This window comes from Palaemon carinicauda, chromosome 9 (genome assembly GCF_036898095.1).
Source record: "Palaemon carinicauda isolate YSFRI2023 chromosome 9, ASM3689809v2, whole genome shotgun sequence".
NCBI lineage: Eukaryota > Metazoa > Arthropoda > Malacostraca > Decapoda > Palaemonidae > Palaemon > Palaemon carinicauda.
This window is the reverse complement of record NC_090733.1, coordinates 132,902,965-132,912,964: the sequence shown is the minus strand read 5'-3', so window position 1 is coordinate 132,912,964 and position 10,000 is coordinate 132,902,965. Positions and strand designations below refer to the sequence as shown.

Here is a 10,000-nt window from a genome sequence, read left to right as displayed (position 1 = left end):
CCATCCCCGTCTACCTCTCATCATGATCTCATCCACATATGGCACATGAGTAATCTCTTATGGTTTCATTTCTAATCCTGTCCTGTCATTCAACTCCCAGTATCCTTCTGAGGGCTATGTTCTCAAATCTACTAAATTATTGGAGATTGTTTCATTATCATACCATGACTCGTGCCCATATTCATATTTTGTAGTTATTTTCATGTCTTTATAGACTTTCATTATGTTTATGAAACTTATATAATTGAATGTGTCTCATATGTTGGATTTATTTTGCGGCAAATACAAGAAATACAAGAATACAAGAAAAAAGTATAAAATCATATAAAAAGCCAGTGGGTTGGCAACGTATTATGATTTATGGCTATTTGTTTCACCTTGGATTTGTGGAAAGTCTACGAAGCTGTTCTTATGAGGAAAAAGGCCGAAGGATTACTCATAATCATGAAAGAGTGAAGGAATTGGTTCGCTGGTCAAGACTAAAGCGGGCTTTACGCGATCGAACGGTTCATCGAACCCGGTTGACGAACCTGCTTGTCAAACGATTCGAAGACGTGGAGTCAGCCACAAATGCACAAGGTTTTTGGACAATGAAGCCCCGCCCACAAGTCATGCGAGAACAGAATTTCTTCGAACCGTTCGACGAGCGTGTTCGACAACCGAATACTCCGTTCACGTGGTTGAACATCATTTCAAACACTTGTCTGTCGAACCGCGTTCGACGACATCATTTCAAACACTTGTCTGTCGAACCGCGTTCGACGACATCATTTCAAACACTTGTCTGTCGAACCGCGTTCGACGAACCATTCTACCGTATAAAGGCGCCTTAGTGTTGTTGTTTTTTTTTTTTTTTTTTTTTTTTTTTTTTTTTTTCAAAAGCTGGAAATGGTCAAAGGAAATTCTTATTGATAAGATAAACTAAAGCATTCTTCATGAAAATGTGATATTGGTAAAGAACAAATAATTGTTCTTGGTGTGATAAGAAGAAAGGGGATTTGTTTGTTGGTGTATAATATCCAAGGGCAGAAAATAGCAATAATTCCCTCTCCTCTTACGGAAATGAGTCGAGGGATTATTCTTTGTTATGATAAGAATATAAATGGTTGCTCGTTGTTGCGAGAAATGAAGAATGAATGATCCTTTACACTTGAAATACAGATAATTTGTTACCTCCTGTTAAAAATGCAAGGTTGCGTTTATTGGTAATATGATTAACTAAAAATCAGAAATGAAACTAGGTTTTGTAAATCCTTGTTGATTGAGTTAAGAATAATTATGATAGCATCTGTTTTTTATTAATAATTTAATGCATTCCTTACCATAAAGACCGCAGAACTAAATTAGTTTTATATATTTAAAAAGAAAAGTAAGTTATCCTCCGTATCTGAATTTGAGATATATATGAGTTAATTTATTTAACTAAACGACCATATTTTGGTAGCAATACCTGTTGGTTCCCTTGCAGTAAGAAAATTATTATTTTTTTTCTAATTTCAAAGGAAATTAGCATTACTTGAAATATGCTATTTGAGGTATTCAAGTTTACAATATACGTAAGGCTTGAAATAAATTTCCATATTTGAGAGTGTTTGGAAGCATAATATTAAATTTATTAACAATGTAAATTCTCATCATCCAGACATTTGATGTTATAATGTATGACTTACGTATTATTATTTTTATTAGATAACTATTAATGATGATTAACAATAGGGTTAATAATACGTGGATAATATTTTATTAGTTATTGAAATTACACCCTTTGATGTACATTTAACGGTAAATGAAGTGACTTGGATTCAAGTAACGGTTATATATTATGGCATTTTTCGAGACGTAATAAATGGAGATCCTTCTTAAACTTTGAGATGCCATGTCTTAGATTGATAACAAAGACAATAACAAGGTTATGATTTGACAACACTGAGATTACCAAACAATTCTTCTTCGCTCAAGGGGTTAAATATTGCAATGTAATTATTCAGTGGTTACTTTCCTCTTGGTAAGGGTAGAGGAGAGACTTTAGCTATGGTAAGCAGGTGTTCTAAGAGAAGGACACTCCAAAATCAAACCATTGTTCTCTAAGTCTTGGGTAGTGCCATAGCCTCTGTACCATGGCCTTCCACCGTCTTGGATTAGATTTCTCCTGCTTGATGGTACACTCGGGGGCACTGTTCTATCTATTTCATTTTCGTTTTTTTTTTTTTTTTTTTTTAATTAATTAATTTTTTTTTTTTTTAAGTTTTTATTGTTTATAAATGAAAGATCTAATTTAATATTGTTACTGTTCTAAGTATATTTCAATTTGATTGTTTATTACTTCTCTTGTTTCCTTATTTCCTTTCCTCGCTTTGCTATTTTTCCCTGACGGAGCCCGTGGGCTCATAGCGTCTTGCTTCTCCAACTAGGGTTGTAGCTTAGCTTGTAATAATAATAATAATGGTGATAATAATAATAATGATAATAATAATAATAATAATATTAATGATAATTTTAGAAGTAAAACGTTAAGTTACCATGACATTTACGTCTCGGTCAACGACTTGTTTCCAAAGGCATTGTACCTCTGTTCCTGCTTCCTTTCTTTCTTCTTGCTGCTCAACTTCTAACTAACTTCCAAGTGCAACAGTTTTACTCTGGCACTGAATGGCCACGCAGGTCCCAGCACTGGGCTATATATCAAGAATTTGTGAATCCAATGTATTTTAATGTTGTTACTGTTCTCAAGATATTTTTCATTGTTCATTACTTCTCTTCTTTACTTGCCTTATTTTCTTTCCTCGCTGAGCTATTTTTCCCTGGTGGCGCTTGGGCTTATATTATCCTGCTTTTCCAACTAGTGTTGTAGCTCAGCTAGTAATAATAATAATACTAATAATAATGATAATAATAATAGTAACTATAGTCCACTTTTTTTAGCGATGCATATTTGCACCGACTTTTAGCTCGGAAAAGTTTGGTTGGAATTATCTCGTCCAACCAATCAGTGATCCGGAAACTTTTCCGGGCTAAAAGGGCACCGCTGCGAGTCGGTGCAAATATGCATCGCTAAAAGAAATGGACTATAGAAGGGCACTCAACCGAGCCCAGACCTCCGCCGCGGCAGCTTATTGCTCGACCTTAACATGTATCGATTGGTGTGGATTTTCGTATACTTAACGATGTCCAAACTTGTGGTTGATTACGTAAATCGGACATTTTGATTGACCATGACATTGACCTTCCAAATTTAATCATTTACAGATTTTTACATAATAGTTAATCCCTGCAAGTTTCAATAATCTACGATTAAAATTGTGGCCAGGAAGCTGTTAAAAAAAAAATACGCACACAAAGAGTGAGTTAAAACATAACCTGCTTCCAACTTCGTTGGCGGAGGTAATAATCCAATATTATCGCAGACGGGAGTGACGCTTAGCCATCGTCCAAGTTCTTTCAGGGTTAATCGATGTGCCATTGATTTTCATACAACGACTAAGCCAGAGAATAACGAACCCTTGTGACCTCCCAAACAGAGCTCTCCTACAGGAGGGCGTTTAATATGCCCTTCGTATGATCTTGTGGAATGTCCTCACTCGCCCGAGGGTCGCTGAAGTTAATTAAGAAAACAAGGGTCTCCATTCTGAGAGCCTACACTCCAGGCGACTATGAAGCCTTGCATATTGGGTTTTTTTAATTACTCATTACAAGTGAGATGAATTTTTGTTATTGTTTTAATTAGGTTTTATAGATTTATTGTACTACTGTACAGTCTATGCGTGTGTTAGATATTTCATAGTATATTAGTGAATATTTTACACTTTCATAGTGTTGAGTGTTGTATTATTAAGCGAGAGAGAGAGAGAGAGAGAGAGAGAGAGAGAGAGAGAGAGAGAGAGAGAGAGACTCTTCTTATGAGTCTGCTTGTCGTGGAACTCTTCTCAAATAGTATTTGTTGAAATAACTAGGCTGAGAAAATTATAATTTCATTGGTTAAGAGTTGACTAAAATTCAACTTTTTATGAAACCTGTTTCCCTTTCCCTACGTATCACAGACAACCTCCCACAGAATAAACAAGTTTGAAGTCTCAGAGAACGATGTCCAAACTTATGGCTAATTACCTAAAATGGACATTTTGCTTGACAGTGACCTTGACCTTCCAAAATTTAATCATTTCCAGCTTTTTATATAACAGTTAATCCTTGCAAGTTTCATTACTCTGCGATTATAATTGTGGCCACAAAGGTGTTCACTATCAAACACACGCACAAATAAAAACTGAAACAGGGGTGAAACATAACCACCTTCCAACTTCGCTGGCGGAGGTAATATACAAGAATCATTGATGTGGATCTCATTGTAATTTCATATGTTCTCAAATCAATCAAAGATAAAATGTGATTATTATTGGATGATAGTTTGTCCCGTTTTACTCATGATTTTTTAGAAAGTTGAAGTGCCAGAAAATAATGTTCAATACATTTTGATGATAAGGAATATCATTCAAACACTTACAGCGATATCAAAAGGGGCTAGGCAAAAAACTTACCGCAGAAAATTAATAGGAATTAGTAAGAGTATTAACGTAATTGCACGAATAGAATACAGAAAAATGTAGCTCCAGAAAAGAATGTTGATTAGCTTTTGATAAGGAATATCAGTCAAACAATTACAGTTATAACAAAAGATATAGGTGGAAGAACTCACTCCAGAATAATAATAAGAATTGGTAAAAGTATTTAATCAACTGCACGAATAGAATACAGAAAAAGGAAGCTCCAGAAAAGAATGTTGATTAGGTTTTTGATAAGGAATATCAGTCTAATAATTACAATGATACCAAAAGATATGAGTGGATAAACTCACTCCAGAATATTAAAATGATTAGTGAAAGTATTTAATCAATTTCACGAATAGAATACAGAAAAATGAAGCTCCAGAAAAGAATGTTGATTAGCTTTTGATAAGGAATATCAGTCAAATAATTGCAGTTATACTAAAAGATATGGGTGGAAAAACTCATTCCAGAATATTAGTAAAAATTGGTAGTACTGAAGCAATTTCACGAATAGAAGACATAAAAATGTAGCTCCAGAAAAGAATGTTGATTAGCTTTTGATAAGGAATATCAGTCAAATAATACAGTTATACTAAAAGATATGGGTGGAAAAACTCACTTCAGAATATTAATAAGAATTGGTAGAAGTACTGAAGCAATTTCACGAATAGAATACAAAAAAATGAAGCTTCAGAGAAGAATGTTGATTAGCTTTTGATAAGGAAGTATCAGTCAAACAATTATAGTTGTACCAAAAGATTGTGAATGGTAAAACTCACTCCAGAATAATAAAAGCTTATTAAGCAATTGCACGAATGGAATACAGAAAAAAGACCAAATAAAGCAGTGTTGGAGGAAGTACCTCTCTCCCAGATATCCCGAGATATGCTATGCAAAGTAGGGACATCAGAGAGATTCATGGTCATCGTCTCAGCAAGTTTCTTATCACTTGTGAATTGATGGTGTCGTAGGAGACGCAGGAAGGAGAATAAGAGCATTGCTACGTAAGGGTTCTTTAGGGTATGACTCGGTCTAAATTCCAATTCGAAGTCTTGCGCGTATTTTCGCTCTTGAAAAATGCTGCGATTTATTTTGCTTTCCAACAAATAGTTATTTTGCAAGAGTGCAATGTGTCTCTGAGGCCAGTCGATTGGTAGGCTGATATGTGGGGAGAGAGAGAGAGAGAGAGAGAGAGAGAGAGAGAGAGAGAGAGCATTAACTTTTTTCAGTGCAAAGTAAAAAATATGGAAATATTACTTATCCAATCTGTTGATGATGTGGAAGATAATGATGATAGAGAGGAGAGAGAGAGAGAGAGAGAGAGAGAGAGAGAGAGCATTAACTTTTTCAGTGCAAAGTAAAAAAATATGGAAATACTACTTATCCAATCTGTTGATGATGTGGAAGATAAGGATAATGGAGAGAGAGAGAGAGAGAGAGAGAGAGAGAGAGAGAGAGAGAGAGAGCATTAACTTTTGCAGTGCAAAGTAAAAAATATGGAAATATTACTTATCCAATCTGTTGATGATGTGGAAGATAATGATGATGGAGAGAGAGAGAGAGAGAGAGAGAGAGAGAGAGAGAGCGCATTAACTTTTTCAGTGCAAAGTAAAAAATAGGGAAATATTACTTATCCAATCTATTGATGATGTGGAAGATAATGATGATGGAGAGAGAGAGAGAGAGAGAGAGAGAGAGAGAGAGAGAGTAGTTTTAGACTAACACTAAAGCAGTCCCTACCATGTAGATCCTTTTAGCAAGTTGATATATAGATGCAATGTGTTCATCACTAAGTAAACTACTTTAAAATTCTCCCGTTCTCTAGAATATAAATGAAAAATCATGGAAAGTTACAAGTGAAAAATCTTTATAGACCAACTATTACCGGATACATTTTTCCTATTACAAGTGAAAAATCTTTATAGACCAACTATTACCGGATACATTTTTCCTATTGCAAGTGAAAAAATCTTTATAGACCAACTATTACCGGATACATTTTTCCTATTACAAGTGAAAATGTTTATAGACCAACTATTACCGGATACATTTTTCCTATTACAAGTGAAAAATCTTTATAGACCAACTATTACCGGATACATTTTTCCTATTACAAGTGAAAAATCTTTATAGACCAACTATTACCGGATACATTTTTCCTATACAAGTGAAAAATCTTGATAGACCAACTATTACCGGATACATTTTTCCTATTACAAGTGAAAAATCTTGATAGACCAACTATTACCGGATACATTTTCCTATTACAAGTGAAAAATCTTTATGGACCAACTATTACCGGATACATTTTTCCTATTACAAGTGGAAAATCTTTATAGACCAACTATTACCGGATACATTTTCCTATTACAAGTGAAAAATCTTTATAGACCAACTATGACCGGATACATTTTTCCTATTACAAGTGAAAAATCTTTATAGACCAACTATGACCGATACATTTTTCCTATTACAAGTGAAAAATCTTTATAGACCAACTATGACCGGATACATTTTTTCCTATTACAAGTGAAAAATCTTTATAGACCAACTATGACCGGATACATTTTTCCTATTACAAGTGAGAAATCTTTATAGACCAACTATGACCGGATACATTTTTCCTATTACAAGTGAGAAATCTTTATAGACCAACTATGACCGGATACATTTTTCCTATTACAAGTGAGAAATCTTTATAGACCAACTATGGCCGGATACATTTTTCCTATTACAAGTGAGAAATCTTTATAGACCAACTATTACCGGATACATTTTTCCTATTACAAGGATGCAAGAACCATTAAAAAGGCCGGAATTTCTCCCTAGTTCTTATTAAATCGTCATTATTCATTTCAAAACTAATCTAGGCAAAGGCAAAGGCAAGGCAAATTTTATTCTATCGACCCCTTCCGGAGTATGAGAATTACAAAATTACACAAATATATATATTTTACACAAAAACTACAAAAAGAAGAGACCAATAGATTACAACTATATTTTATGTACACATATATTCAGTAAGTACATAATTAAAGCATAAAAGGTATTCTGACAAAGGATAGTACATACATTGAAAAATAATACCAGAATAATGAAAATCCTAGAAAGTATTAAATCTAGAATAAAGACATTATAAGGTTAACAAACCTTGCAAGTCTTTTCAGTTCTCTAGCATTACTTGTATTGAGGAGCAGACTGAATTTAAAAGTGGTAGGTCTAGGCAACTGAACACTTGAGGGAGAAAAAGCGAAATTACACCGCAACAACTTTATTTCCTGTTTGAAAATACTGAAACCCCATTACATCCTGTTTGAAAATACTGAAACCCCATTACATCCTGTTTGAAAATACTGAAACCCCATTACATCCTGTTTGAAAATACTGAAACCCCATTACATCCTGTTTGAAAATACTGAAACCCCATTACATCCTGTTTGAAAATACTGAAACCCCATTACATCCTGTTTGAAAATACTGAAACCCCATTACATCCTGTTTGAAAATACTGAAACCCCATTACATCCTGTTTGAAAATACTGAAACCCCATTACAACTGTAGGAAAGTTGATGGAAAGATTAATAATGGTGATAACAAACATAATCATAATAACCTTTTATTACCACTACAAACATCGGTTTAGATAAACTTGTAAGTTTAAAGTGGTGAATTTGACAGTGACTTTTGTCTTGCATTTTTCTGGAGTAACTCCTTATTAGGGAACCAAATAATATGAGAAAGACAGGTATGATAATGATAGTAGCACAGGAATCATGGAAAAGATATGCATATTTATAAACAATTAGATGTAAATATAATTGGTAAGAGTTGTCGTACAAAAGTAAAGATTTAATGAATCAACAGGAAACAAAGGGGAAAAATAAATAAAGTGAATTATGTTCCCAACAAAACTGCAGGAGCTGAAAAAAATAAACGACTTCGGTATAATTGGTTTACTAAGGAAATGTGCCGCGAATTTAGCGTGCGTAAACGACTCCTAATTTCAAAGAAATTCGTAGCATTGTTGTCGTTGTTGTTGTCGGTTTTTTTTTTTTTTTTTTTTTTTTTTCGCTGCGCTCAAACGCAATTTACTTGTACGTCTCGGTGCTTTGAAAGCGTTAATTTGCGTATAAGTCTTGGTGTTTCAAATGCGTTTAACTTTCACCTTGAGTTCGCCAGTAAAGGTCATTTTGAAGACATGTTTACGCCATTTTTCCACCCTTCGAAATAGTCTTGATTTATTTGTTGTAAGTATACACATGCATGCAAACATGCATGTGCTTTCACATTGGCAGGAGTGTTACACGTTTATTCGTTCAAGCATTCACTGGCATAGTTATACATTCTCCATAATCGATGATGTATTTGCTTGCTTGCACGCATACGTGACCCAAATACTCTGTAAATTTCTGAATGAAATTATTTACTACCAATTCGACTCGTGCATTTGAGAGAGAGAGAGAGAGAGAGAGAGAGAGAGAGAGAGAGAGAGAGAGAGTAAATAAAATTGTTTTTTCCTTAATGCTTCATCTGTCTTTAATGTTTTTTAAAAATTTTAGGAGAGAGAGAGAGAGAGAGAGAGAGAGAGAGAGAGAGAGAGTAAATAAAATTGTATTTCCTTAATGCTTCATCTGTCTTTATTGTTTTTGAAAATTTTTAGGAGAGAGAGAGAGAGAGAGAGAGAGAGGAGAGAGAGAGAGAGAGAGAGAGAGTCTAAATAAAATTATATTTCCTTAATGCGTCATCTGTCTTTAATGTTTTTGAAAATTTTAGATAATGAAAGTGCCGTGTGCAACCATTACCTTTTAAAGAATCGATTGTTGTTTTGTTAAAGTCGAAGACAAATGTTATGCGTACAAATAAGACTACTAAACTATTGCAATTGTGTATTTTTTTCTATTTAAATTTTGCAATAATATTTGGTAGTTATTAGATTTTTTCTATATTTTATATGAGTTTTTCAAATTCGAAAAGCATAATTTTTTTCAATAGAAAATTTCGGATCCTTTTACTTTTCAATGTTTGACTTTTTGACTTAATATCTGAAAGTCTGAATATCTGAAAGTCTGAATTTAGGAACGAAAAACTTGAAAATATTAAATTATTATTATTATCATTATTTTTTTTCTATTATTATTTTACCAGCTAAGCTACAACGCTAGTTGAAAAAGAAGAATGCTGTAAGCCCAAGGGGTCCAACAGGGAAAATATCCCAGTGAGGAGAGGAAATAAAGAATTAAACTATGTGAGAAGTAATGAACAATTAAAATTTTACAAGTAGGATGCTATAAAGCCCAAGGGCTCCACAGGGGAAAATATTCCAGCGAGGAAAGGAAATAAGGAAATGAATAAACTATATGAGAAGTAATGAACAGTTAATATATTCTAAGAATAGTAACAACATTAAAACAGATCTTTTATATATATAAATTGAAATAAGAGACTTAAAAAAAACATT

General features: G+C 33.6%; 1 protein-coding gene across 2 annotated transcripts in view; it reads right to left on the bottom strand.

Moving 5' to 3' along the window:
* Nucleotides 1-10,000, bottom strand: part of LOC137646877 (carbonic anhydrase-related protein 10-like) — a 142,468-nt gene that overhangs the window by 131,280 nt on the left and 1,188 nt on the right. The window lies entirely within an intron of this gene.